Source organism: Cyprinodon tularosa, unplaced genomic scaffold (genome assembly GCF_016077235.1).
Source record: "Cyprinodon tularosa strain WSP-4 unplaced genomic scaffold, ASM1607723v1 ctg72, whole genome shotgun sequence".
NCBI lineage: Eukaryota > Metazoa > Chordata > Actinopteri > Cyprinodontiformes > Cyprinodontidae > Cyprinodon > Cyprinodon tularosa.
Genome location: NW_024039474.1, coordinates 386,392 through 400,851, shown reverse-complemented (window position 1 = coordinate 400,851; position 14,460 = coordinate 386,392).

Here is a 14,460-nt window from a genome sequence, read left to right as displayed (position 1 = left end):
AAATCAGGTAAACATACAGTAAACAGTAGCTATTAACAGTGAAAGTTTGTTACCCTGTCCTAACATATATACACTTCTCATTGTAAAGTTTGGTTTTCTAAGTTTTATGTTGAAAAAAAAGTGGTTAAAGTATTTCTTCTGCATGAATTTGTTCTTTTATTTTCATGACATTTATTTATATTTAGACAATTGAGTCTTTAAAATGCCTGAAATTCTGCATAAAGTCTGATTGTCAGCATCATATATAAACAATAAATGTGATATTATTCTTATTCAGCAGTTACTCATTACTTGAGTAGCCTTTCCACGGAATTGGTTCTTACATTTACTTGAGTAATTCTTTGGATGACGACGTTTTACTTTTACTTTAGTGAAAAAATAAATAAAGTAGTCCTACTCTTACTATTTGAGTTCAATTTTTGCGTACTTTATCCACCTCTGTTCGGATCGGTGATATGTCTTAGAAGCTGTGTAATGCTACCCAGATATAGGACCTAAAACTCTTTTTCTCGTGCCAGCTGATAGATCAATAATTTAAAAAAATATATTTGATCTTCCAGAGCTTGGATATTAATATTTCATATATCTGTTTCCTGGTTTAAAATTTCTCTCTAATTTGTATGCAGTATAATTCTTTATTTTCTTTTTGTTTTTCTCTTCATTTTAACCATTATAGATATCTCCTGCATGAATTTTATTAGAGCTCAATATTACTTCCCAGCTCACTCTCCTACACCTATGTGTAGTACCTAAAGAGACACAAGGTTTCCTTAGTGACTCCTTCTAAGATGCATCAAACCTGCAGCAATTTTCTAAACATCATTTTAATAATCATAACTGCAACCAGTGCCCTAAAGCTTTGAAATAATCTTCCACAAAACCAAACATCTGATTTTTCTATGAAAATATACTGTAAAATACTGTACACAGTAAGTTACTAACTTTTGTTCTCTAAATATTTGATCGACTTCAGAATTTGCGCTGTGATCAGATGTGGAGCAACTACATTTGCTGGAGAGACAAAGAGATACCTGCTAAGCTGCTCTGTACCAAACACAAAGGTTAATGCTATAAAATCCTAAATATTCAATACTTTTGACTGATCAAAACTGTCTTTAATCTCTCCACTGTTCAGGGGTGCATGTGTATATTTTGGTCTTTTCGTGTACATCGATTTGTTGGCTGTTTAATCTTTGATTGCGACAATGGTCATTGAGATTAGGGACTAGAGCTGCAGTATCGGGTCTTTTAGGTGCGTAATGGATAAAAAAGCGTGTTAATTGCCCTAGACTGTTGAAAGTAAATTAATTATTGATCCCCTTCTCGACTCCTCTTCTGTACTTATGTACCCTTACAAATCCTTTTATCTCCGGCTTGAAGTAAGAACATTTCCTCTTCTTTTCCATCATTATGCACACTAGGAAGAGACCAGCACTAAGAAACCTTTTCAACCAAAGCTCTTTTATTCAGTTTGTGCTTGTAGTAGTGAAGTGCGCTGAACAGACCTGTTAGAGATCCTCACAACCCTTTTCTGTAATCTGTTGCGACAACCTGTCTCTTACATCATCCCCCATCTTTAATTTTCCAAAGAGATTTTATGTTTTTGTCTCTTTTGGCCTTTTTGTTTTGTTTCACACTCACTGTGAGCCAACATCACACACACATTCTTTCACCCCAACACCAGGAGCTCTAACAAATGAATAGAAGAAGAAAATGAATAAGTACTCGCGTAGAGGTCTAAAGGCTTGTAAACTGATGAGAGTGAACGTAAAGGTGTAGAAGCAGTTCAGACATCATCATTATTTTGTGTATTGATTTTTCTCTCTGCAGCTGAAAGGATAAATGTTGCTCGGTGTTAAAAATGAGACATAAACAAAACTCAGCATGATACAAGCTGCAGACATTCTTATGCTGCTGCAGATGTCGAATACTTTGGATCACAGATCCAGTCCAAAACCAGACAAAGACAAAGTTTTTACAACAGTTCAGTGTAACATATTTTGAAGGTTAGCATTTATGAAGACAGGTGCTATCTTAGATGTTTGCTCTTTATGAACCATTTGCTCATTTTAGTTGGCAGGTACTTTGATCTATAAATATTAAGTGAAATTTGGTCCGATTAGTCTTACTTTTTTAGAAATCTTTAAAAACAGTAAAGAAAAAACAACAAAAGAGAGATCTGCTTTGAGAAACCACTTATTTTTCATGAATTGATGAAAACCTTGTCATGAAGGTAATGTTTTGCTCATTCAGTTATATGGGATTTCAGTACAACCAGTTGAGAAAAAAATACTGTTCACTTGCAAAGTTTTATTTGTGTTAGAGAACTATATGTAAAGTAAGATTTCTTATCCAAAAAAGCTATTCCATCAGTATGTATTAACACTTTATTAATGTCCTACCATGTGGAAAAACCAGAAAAGTAAAAAACATGCTACTATTCCTCTGATAGTGTATGTATTACAAGAACACACCTTGGTAATGATCACAGCAAAGCAACAATTAAACATAAGTAGTCTTATTCATGACAATTATAAGACTACTTATTACTTTACTATTGGAATAGTTTACACCGTTTATTGAATTGAACTTTTTAAAGATTTCCACTTTTAAAAAGGACTGGGAAACCAAATGCAAGCTTAACTCATTTAGATACTTTATGACCATTCAAGTGTGATGTCTACCTGATCTGATAGGGATTGCAGTGAAAACTTTTATCAGAGAGCCAATCAAAAAACCTATGGTATGACTCCATAGGGCGTGCTATAGCTTAGTTAGGAAAATCTGCTTACCAGAAAAATCCAAAAATGCTGTTTTTATTTATAAGAGCGTTGTCTTTTCAGGTAACCTGAAGCCATGGAGGGAAAGGTAAGACTGCACAATGCTCTGAACAATACATACATTGTAAAACACAGTAGTGGCCCCATTCTGTGGAGAACCATTAGGGACATGAAACAGAATAGAGATTTAAGTTCTAGCAGGACAAGACCCAACAATCTAACAGTCTGATTTTCTGGGACATAGCAAAAATATATAATAAACAATCCTATAGCTTCTCAAAAGAGCTAGCAAGATGTAACTTCCTTTAAATGTTTGCTGTGCTTCATTAAATTATACATAAACAATATGAACAAGGGAATATTCAAGCCCATTCCCTTCCTGTTAGCTACAAATATGTTACTATCTCTGCTTGTAGAAATCTATTATATTCCTTTCTACTACCTTTGTGAAGTTATCATTGGTATCGACAGTTACAACCTTTGACCACATCAAGGGATTGTATGAAAAAAAGTTAGAGTGCACAATTTTTCATCATTAATATCGTTATAGGCCAATGGTAGTTATTTCTCCCCATCTCAGTATCCTTTAGGCTGTACAGACTGTAAAAAATTCTCTTCAATCCTGTCGCCTTTTATATTTTGGGAAACAAGGAGGTCATCCATGTAATTTATAAGGCCCTGTGACAGTGATAGTGAGGCAAAGTGGGATTTATTTGGGGTTTCATCGAAGCAGAGCAGCTATATCTGCAGTGTGGTTGTTGTTAATGTACTTAAAGACGATGTGAGGGACCGAGGCAAAAAAATCAGAGAAGCACAGGGAAGTCATTGATGAAAAAATGGTAACAAAAATAAAGTTCAAACTTCTAACAAGACTGGGCCCATCAAGGAAAACAAATGACAAAAATCAGCATAATCCAAACCTGACACAGGAAAAGACCTACTTACCTGACACACAAGGGAAACATATATACACTGGTTGATCAGACCATTTTGAAACAAGACGGAAACATAAAATACATTTTCCTAAACAAAACTACAACAAAAGACAAAACTGATCAGCACCATACTAAATCAGCAACCTTAGAGGAAGAGGACTTAAATATTAAACTTTCCAAATTTAATTATAGAAAACAAAATCAAATACAGAAACCTAAACCCTTCCTACACCCCTTCTAAAAGTAGGTGGGCCTCCATGTCAATGAGGAGATCCTTTGCAGCTGGGGCCTCCTTTCCTTTACTGGCTTCACTCGTGACAGCCTCCAAGGAACTGGCAACTCAAATGAAAAATATATTAATCTACAGAAAACCAAGCAAGAAATTAGAAAATGAGTCGACCAAATGTGTGCACCAAAATAGTCAGCTAATGCCAAATCAAAGCAAAAAAAAAAAAAAAGAAAAGAAATACAGTACAGTAAAATATAAGATTTAATGAAAGAATTACCAGACCATTTGTTGTGTGGTTGCACATGTGGCCATCACAATAGATATATTAAAAATATAAGTAAAAATTAGTTATCAGCCTTGATAGCAACATTAAAATCAGATATCAGTATCAGCCCCAATTTTTTTATTCTTTTAAAACTCTGGAATCAACTTTAAAAATTATTTTTGCACAAGGCATCTCCTGTTTCCAATAAGAAATTACAACATTAAATGCACTTTAATTAAGTTGTCATTTTTAAACATTACATTGAGTCACCGCATGCTCTAATGTTTCCCTTGAGCTTAATTCCTTGCATCCCAGCTCTACTCCTCCCACTAAATTAAAGCATGTAAACTTAAATAGCAAAGTTGCTTTCAAAGAGTATCCTTTGCAGAGCAAATCACAGCCATTTTCTTGGAGCTGAATGCCCCATACACTGGACATCAGCTTTAGTTAATGAGCTCTCTCATCAATTATGTTAGTTTTTTTTTAAAAGAATTATGTGATGTCAGCAAATGTCACGAAGCGTGAAGGCTGGCCTTTGCTAACAGGGGAATTGAGCGGGTGACAGATAGACACAGCCGTCCTCATGGCCACACAGTAAGAGGTCCAATCAAGCAAAAGAAGTGTGAACACTTGTGTGGGATGTGTGGCGTCTTTAAAATGCCAAGCATAATGACCAAATCTGGCATGAGTCTTTACAGCTTTTTAATGCAATTATGAATCCTTTATTTTAACATTGTAGGATACTAATGAAATGCTAATATTCAGTAACTGGATATTAATATGCTGAGGTCTCATATTATTTGGAAGCATGTTAAATGATTTCTGATGAACTTGATCTGCTATTTATTCTTTCCTTTTGTTAAATTTATAAATGAGTCTCATTCACGTGAAAACCTACAATGTTTGCATAGCATTTTTAATTATCTTATCTAAATGAGTTTTTCTTTAAAAACACCTTGTGACACATTATATAAAAAGTGATTTTTTGAAAATTATAACCACCCTGAGTCGTATCGAATGCTGTACGTTTGATGGCTATTCGGAGAATGTGGAACAAAGCCACATAAACTCAATTCACACTTATTGCTCTTGGTGACTTGAGCTGTTTTATTCTGCCATCTTCGTCATTGAAGGACCTTGAATCTCTCCATTGCATTTCTTCTATAATAATTGCACTGGAGATTTAGAGAGATTTCAGGCTTTACTCTGCCCTCTGTGTTGGACGGGGACTGGTCATCGTTTTCAGGCTGGGGTCTTTATAGCCATCTAATCCATTGCATTTAGAGTCAGGTGAATCATAAAGGATCTATAACAAGGGTTTATTCACTAAGGCATTTCAATAATGTTGCTTTAAATAAAGCAAAAGGTAAAAAGTTGACCTTTAGAATGATAAAATCACTTTCACCCACCGCCTTTCACTGAATGTCAGGTTAAGCAGATCTCACCAAAAGTTTAGAGGAGTTGATAGAGACAACAATTCTGTGGACATATGATGTAAGCCTGTAAAAAAAATCAGGTTTTTTATATATATATATATATATCTCAGGTTCTGCGTTCAAGCCCCCACTCCTGCAGAATGCCACTCTGTATCCTTGAGCAAATACCCTTAACCCCTCACTGCTCCCCGCGTGCCGCACAGTGGCAGCCCACTGCTCCCCAAGCGGATGGTTTAAATGCAGAGGTGAATTTCCCCAGTGTGAGATTAATAAAGGCAGAAGGGAAAAAACTGTTGCAGAACCTACTGGTCCTTCAGCGAATGCTGCGAAGCCTCTTCTCAGAGGGAAGGCAGGGATAAAATTCCATGGTGGGGGTGTCAGGTGTCAGTGATGAAGTTACGGGCTTGGGACACACATCGGTGGGATGAAATGTCCTTAATAATAGGAAGATATTTGGCAAAACGAAATTTCTCTTCTCACACCCGAAATGCAGAGGTATTTACACAGGAATACTAATGCAAGCAGATTTTAAATAATAATAATTTGCTGTCTGTTTAGTCTGCCTTATCTGGAGCCACTTGCTGAGTTATGCTGCTCTTTGCTTTATGACTAAATATAAAATTATATAAATGCCTAATATGGGAAGTGCTTTCTGTCCAAGAGACAAAAAAAAAAAAAAAAGAAAAAAAGAATCAAGGCAAGTGATTTTTAGATCTATTAATGAAACGATTTTGCATCCGCAGTTGAGCAGTTGTGCTCTGGCTAATCCTGAAGCAAAACATATATTATAAATATCTACTTTAAAAAAGGGGCATTCTCATGGCAGCCTATATAAATTTTGCACAAAGGTGAGAAAGGATAAATTAAGCGTAAAAATAAAAAATAAAAAGCTAGGCATATCAATGTGGTGCACATGTCTCGCTGTGTTTATGTGTGTGTCCCTCATAGCAATGATTTCCTGCCAGGCTTGAGGGGACTGTTATCTCCTTGACTTGTCTTTACCTCGAGCGAGTGGTACTCTCTCTGCCGACCCAGTTCTGCAGCTGTGCCAGGTGAGAACGACAGCCTCATTAAGCTAAATGTTTTTTTTCCTTTTTTTCTTTTCCCCTCAGAATTTGAAAGCAGTTCTGTGGGAACTTATCTGGCCCTTTCCTCACATTGCACACCTTTCTCAATATTCAATTGACTCTAACATTTCCTTTCTTGCTTTCCTTTCCTTCACATCTCAAGATTAATAAAGTATAACCGATACCCACCTCCTTATTTTATCTGCAGCAGATAGTGCTCAGACAGCATAAGCTAATTTTGGAGGATGACACTGCTGAGTGCTCCAGATAAGCAGCTCACAATGAGCGGGGCATTATTTCCTCTCACTCATGTTCCAGTCGTCCTCAGGTGGAAATCATTGTAAACACAGCATGTCCCAGATCTAGGAGATTGCAGAAAATGCCAGACATTTTATATCATCACTCTGTTCTCTGGACCATGCATCCTTATTTGCATAACACACTGTATTATAGAATAAAGATGAAACGGTTATTTATTAAGTATTGGTATGTCAACCAAGGCAACTATTTATTTGTGATAGAACAAACGCCACCAGAGTGTCGCTTTGAAAGTGTTTGCTGTAAACAGAGATGAAACAAGCCACTCTGTCTCCGAGGAAATTATCGATATTGTATCCAAACACAGTTGTGCAGCTTTTTCCACAGATAACAAGTGCCTTAAGAGACATCTTTTCATAATTAACAAAGAAGTTGAGAAACAGCAGGGGGCTCCAGTTCGTTGGTTGGCAAAGAAACCTGTTTAGCATTCCACACTTAGTGCCCACGGCGCAACTGTTTATCATATCAAATGTATTATTAATTTCCAAGCCTTCAGAAAAAATCGACCTCAGTATTTGTCTGACCTAATCATGTTTATTTTATCTTGCCCATAGCACGTAAATCATTCCAAATCAGCTTTAATTACACTGAGTGGAGTTTGTCTACAGGTGAGGCAGAGATTAGATTCAAGGACAGAATTATATTAGTGGTATCAGAATTATTGCTGCCTCTTGTTCCAGATTTGTGTTGCCATGCTGACATGTGGACTCGCTCTGTGTGCGATCTTATCTGACGAAAGAGGTAATTGGAATTTATAGGAGGTAACAGATAACGTGGTCGTACATACAGCGGAGCTGACAACAGCGCTGAGGTAATATATATCATATCATTGCTCCTCAATTTCTTGGAGTGGTTTAAAATGGGAAGGCAGTGGCAGGTTGATACTGAGGAATTTGACATAGATTGAAGCTGCTGCTTCTGGGATTTACACGTCTGATTCTAAATGTGAGGCCAGTTCAGAGTGCGGTCTTAACCTGGGGATTTAAAAGCACTATCCCATTATCTTAAAAAAAATCTTTTGGTCTCAAAGGATGTGTTAGTTTCTTATATATATATGTTTTTTTTTTATCTGTAGTTTGTGCTTTTAGCTCTTCTTTTAACGCTCTTCGTCACTTCTGATTACAGAACAGAAAACAGCCTTTTATGGGAGGCTGCTGGAGTCTAAGGGAAACATGGATGTGAGAAAATATAACATTATGAACACATTCTGTTAGAAACTGTTAAAACTTGAACTCTCATGTATAAGACCAACATCCGGTAGAACAAAGTGTTAGACTGGATAAACAATCTATTTTTGGATTTTTCTTCACATATAGCATGAGGCAGAATTCTGAATGCAGCATTGACTTTTTTCTGAGCATGTTTTATCCTTCAGAGATTTAAACACTAGTTATATATATAATGTGTTTCATTTGACTTAGTTCTAATTCAAACACATCAAAGGTTTGGAGAGAAAAGACTGATTATATAGGAGCTAAAGCAACCATATACCTATATATTATGAATTCAGTTCAGCCTCTCTGCACCCCCATCCATCAGACCAAAACATGTCACTCCCCTAAAACATTTTCCAGTAGAAGGGGCCCAAGACAAAAAGATTGTAAAAAAAATGTTGTCTCAAAATGCAAAAAAGAAGCACTTAAACTCAAACAGCTGTTCAAAAATTAAGATGATTAGAGTTGACCAATGAAATTTAACCACAAACATGATATTCTTTAAGCAGCTGAAAGGAAAACTGCTCTATTTGGCAGATATGGCTTCAGTGGAACTGTTGTTTCAGTCTGTTAAACCATAAGAACATGCAGGATGGTCAAAGACAGAATATAGCTTCTCTTGGAAGACGTATAGTCAGTCACCCAAAAAATTCAAGTTTAAGAGGAAGGTCCACTACATTATTTCCAAAGCCGGCTGGGTTTCCATACCCTTTCACAGTTGGCAGCTCCCGTATTACATGGAAGGAAAAAGGTCCCAGATACTAAACCCTCTGCTGAGTCTTGTAGAAAACGTAACCAGTGTGGAATGTTGTCATCCTACCAATATTTGAACCAATCAGTACTTCCCAATTTTTATCTTTTCATATGTTTTAACTCTTTCCCCCTTTTAGAGTCCCATTATTTCAAGCTCCTGACAAAGTCTAAATTAGCAGGTATGTGCTCTGGAGAGAATTTGGCTTTTTATGTCATTCATTGTTCTTTAAGCCTTCTTCTTGCAGATGCAGTTATATGGTTGGTGGATTGAAGTCAGCATTAGAACTGACTTGTAGCTTCACAGGTGACACACTGGATCCACTGCCTCAGCACTGGTACAATGATTTAGTGCAGGGCTGCCCAAAGTTGATCCTCGAGGGCCACTGTCCTGTTCTTTTTAGACGTCTTTGTTGGGAGCTGGAGAAGTACCACCTTCCTCCAGCAGAGTCCGCCGTGGATCCTCCTGAGTTGAGCCTCCTGCACAGCTGGAGCTCATTCCATCATCAGAGGATCCACAGTATTTAAGCTGTCTTCAGACCTTGCCTCAACGCCGCAGTGTTGATCCAGTTGGTTAGCACCTAAGCCTAGTATCTCTGAGAACCTTTGTTGACTTTTGAATCCTGACTGGATTCTAACCTTTGTCTCTGTTTTCCAGGAAACCTGTTTTTCTCCTGTGAAGCTCAGGAAGAGCTTAACCTGCCGAACCTGCCCTCTGAGCCAAACCTGAAGTCTCTCTCTGGATTCCCATGCAGCTCTGGACTAAGAGCTGGAAACTCAAAAGCCAAGGTCAGCTCCCTCTCAAGAAGTAAGACGCTGAAGCAGCTAACGGACTCTGCTGAACAAACTATCTCCGGACCCAACAGTTTCCCTCTCAAGGCTTTAACCAAGAACCCTCAAGGTACAAATCTGAAACTGTCTGAATCAAACTCCTCTGAGCAAACGCTAACTAAACTGTCTCCCACGCAGACTCCAGTGAACCAGTTCCCCAGGCCTGAACCAGAACCAGTGGTTAACTCTGTGCTTGTAACAATAAACATTGTTAAACCTTTTACTTCTGTTTCCGTCTCCGTGGTGTTCTGCATAACTGGGTCTCACTCGTGAACCCATCATGACAGAACACTGCGGCCAAACACAAGGCCCAGCAGATCACCTCCGCCGTCGATTGGAGGAGCAAGATGCCCAAATCCAGGGACAAACTCAAACCCTCCGTGAGTTATATCGTTTGGTTGAAACTCACAATCATATGCTTCAGAGTTATGCTAATTCTATGAGCAATGCTAATGCCACGTTGGCAGCGCAACCATTTCCGGGTCCAGTTCCACCTCCGAGGTCACCAGCAGTGACGTCATCTGAGTTCTGCCCAAGCCTACCTGAAAAATTCTCTGGTAATATGAAAGACTGCAAGGGATTTTTGTTTCAATGCCGTTTAATCTTTCAGAACTCTCCTGGCAGTTTTCCTACGGATTATAAAAAGATAACTTTCATTCTTTCCCAATTGACAGGAAGAGCCCTGGAGTGGGCTCAGGCTAGGTTTGCCTCCGACGAAAGCCTCGATTGCCGATACTCTGAGTTTATTTCCGAATTTTCTCAGGTATTCAATCAAGAGACTGATCAAACCATTGACTCTCGTGCTCTTTTCAACATTAAACAGGGAAATTCCTCAGTGGCGGAGTTCTCCATCAACTTCCGGGTTAAAGCGGCAGCTTCCGGATGGAATCAAAGCGCTCTGAAGGGGGCTTATTTTATGGCTTTGAATGAAAGCATCATGGATGAACTAGCAACCCTCGACGAACCTGCTACACTTGAAGAATTAATCCATCTGACGATAAAATTGGACAACAGAATCCGAGCTAGAAACAGTTCCAGGTCTAAAAGTCTGGGTTCTTTTTCCTCTGCCCCTGCGTCTAATAATGTGACTATTTTTTCTGCTCCCACAGAACAGTTGTCTAAACCGAGATCTAAAGCCCAGTCTCTCCCTTTGCCGGTTCAGGCCTCTCATTCCAGAGAAATGGATGCAGAACCCATGCAGGTGGGACATACCAGGCTCACTCCAGAGGAAAGACAAAGACGTTTTTTGAGCAAACTATGCATCTACTGTGGTGAGAGTGGTCACTTCATCGCTTCTTGCCCAGCTAAATCAAAAGCCTGGGCCCGCCAGAGGTTCTGAGGAGTCTGGTGGGCCATGATAACTCTAAAAAATCTCCTCGACTGATGCTCCCTGCCACTTTGTTTTGTTCTAATCAAAGCCTCTCTTTTTCTGCCTTCATCGATTCAGGCTGTGAACGAAATTTAATTGATTCAAACCTTGTCCAGCAGCTTCAAATTGAAACTATTCCCCTGACCCAGCCTCTTAGTGTCTCAGCTATTGATGGGAAAAAACTCCACCAGGTTACCCATCAAACTCAACCTCTCGAGCTACTACTCTCAGGTAATCATCGTGAAACCATTACATTTTTTGTTTTTCCCTCCGCATGTTCTCCCCTGGTGCTTGGATTCGAATGGTTGGAGAAACATAATCCACATATTAATTGGACTGATCGTCATGTGGAATCGTGGTCAATGTTATGTCACGAAACATGCCTCCGTTCGGCAGCCCCTGTGGTGGGGCCTCCTAGAGGTGGGGGGGAGATGGACTCTCCTGACCTTTCTTCTGTCCCTTCTGAGTACCATGATTTAGCTCCTGTCTTCAGTAAGGTCAGTGCTACGTCCCTTCCACCACACAGACCATATGACTGTGCGATCGAGCTATTACCTGGAGCACGTCTACCCAGCAGCCGAATATACAATATTTCCAAACTATGGAAAAATACATAAACGAGTCTTTAGCTGCTGGGATAATTCGCCCATCTTCTTCTCCGTTGGGTGCAGGGTTCTTTTTCGTAGGCAAGAAGGACGGTTCTTTAAGACCATGTATTGATTACAGAGGCCTGAACCAAATAACTATTAAAAACAAGTACCCTCTTCCACTACTCGCCTCAGCTTTTGAACCTGTACAAGGGGCAACTGTTTTCACCAAACTAGATTTGAGGAACGCTTATCATCTTCTTATGATCCGTGATGGAGATGAGTGGAAAACAGCCTTTAAAACCCCCTTGGGCCAGTTTGAATATTTGGTCATGCCCTTTGGTTTAACAAATGCTCCTGCCTGTTTTCAAGCCCTTGTGAATGACGTTCGCAGAGACTTTTTAAATGTGTTTGTCTTCGTCTACATCGATGACATACTCATTTACTCTAAGAACCTTTCAGAGCATAAGAAACATGTCCGCCTTGTGTTGCAAAGATTGCTGGAGAACAAACTGTTTGTCAAAGCCGAGAAATGTGAGTTTCATCAGCCTTCAGTCACCTTTTTGGGGTTTGTGCTCGAGGGCGGGCAGGTTAAGCCTTCAGAGGACAAAATAAAGGCTGTTTTGGAATGGCCGGTCCCTGAAAACCGCAAGCAGCTGCAGAGATTCCTGGGTTTCGCCAATTTTTATCGCCGATTCATCAGGAACTATAGCCAGACAGCTCTTCCCCTAACCTCTTTAACCTCAGTCAAACAAACCTTTCAATGGACCCCTGAGGCACAAACCGCATTTGAGAAACTGAAATTTTTGTTTTCCAGAGCACCCGTGTTAATCCAGCCTGACCCATCCAAACAATTCATCCTCGAAGTGGACGCTTCCGATTCTGGTGTTGGAGCTGTCTTATCTCAGAGACTCGACACTGATCAAAAGATTCATCCTTGTGCCTTTTTCTCTCGAAGACTTTCCTCCGCAGAGCAAAACTATGATGTTGGAGACCGTGAGCTACTGGCCATCAAGTTGGCGCTGGAGGAATGGAGACACTGGCTGGAAGGAGCTGAGCACCCGGTTCTCGTTTGGACAGATCACAAGAACCTTGCTTACATCCAGTCAGCTAAACAAGCGAACCCCCGTCAATCTAGGTGGTCCATTTTCTTCTCACGATTCAATCTCATTATCTCCTACAGACCCGGATCCAAGAATGTCAAACCCGATTCTCTCTCTCGTCTATACGCCGTTGATCAACCCGAGACGCCTGAACCTGTCCTCCCCGCATCATGTACTGTTGGAGTGGTTACCTGGGAGATCACCGATCTAATTAACACCGCCCTGGCTTCAGAACCCGACCCAGGTAACGGTCCAGCTAACCGAACTTATGTACCATCTTCTGTCAGATCTCGCCTAATACAGTGGATGCATGCTGCTAAGTTCTCCGCCCATCCGGGGGTCAGTAGAACCGTCGCTTTAATTTCAAGACGTTTCTGGTGGCCAACTCTTCACAGAGATGTCAAGGAATATGTGTTGGCCTGTTCCACCTGTGCAAGAAATAAAGCCTCACACCAACCTCCCTCAGGCCTGTTACAACCTCTTCCAGTTCCCTCGCGTCCATGGTCCCACATAGCTATCGACTTCGTCACTGGTCTCCCTATCTCCCGAGGTATGTCCACTATCTTCACCATCGTTGATCGATTCTCGAAATCCTGTCATCTCATCCCTCTCAGGAAACTTCCCATGGCTTTTCAAACCGCTCAGCTCCTGGTGAAACACGTCTTCCGTCTTCATGGCATTCCCCAGGAGATCCTCTCAGACCGTGGCCCTCAGTTCATATCCCAAGTTTGGAAGGCATTCTGTTCCGCTCTCGACTGTAAGTACTCTCTAACATCCGGTTATCACCCACAGTCCAACGGCCAAACTGAGAGGATGAACCAACAGCTAGAGTCAACCCTCCGTTGTCTGACATCGAACAATCCCACCGACTGGAGCCAGTACCTAACTTGGATAGAATACGCACATAATTCTCTCAAATCTGCTTCCACCGGCCAGTCACCGTTTCAGGTCAGTCTCGGTTACCAACCTCCACTTTTTCCCGCAGACGAGAGAGAGATTTCGGTCCAGTCAGTCAACCAGCACATCAGACGCTGCCAACGCATTTGGAGAGAAACCATCACAACCCTCAATCGTTCCTCCGAGACTACCAAGCGTTTCGCCGACTCCAGAAGACGTCCCGCCCCTGAGTACTCCGTGGGCCAAGAGGTATGGCTATCTACTCGAGAGATTCCCCTCAAGGGAATGTCTCGTAAACTCTCTCCAAAATTCATTGGTCCGTATAAGATTTCCCAGGTCATCAACCCATCAGCCATACGCCTTCAACTGCCCCCGTCTCTGCATATTCATCCCACTTTCCACGTCTCTCAAGTGAAACCAGTAGTCTCAAATCCTCTGTGCCCACCATCCGACTCCCCTTCACCCGCCCTGGAAGTCGATGGTCATCCCGCCTTCACCGTCCGTCGAATCGTGGACTCCCGTCGGCGAGGTCGCGGCTGGCAGTACCTCGTCGACTGGGAGGGCTACGGCCCGGAGGATCGCCAGTGGGTTCCTGGCTCTTACTTCCTCGATCCGTCCCTGATTGAGGAGTACGGGCGTTCCTGTCCATCAACCTCTTTCGGACCGCCAAGGGGCGGTC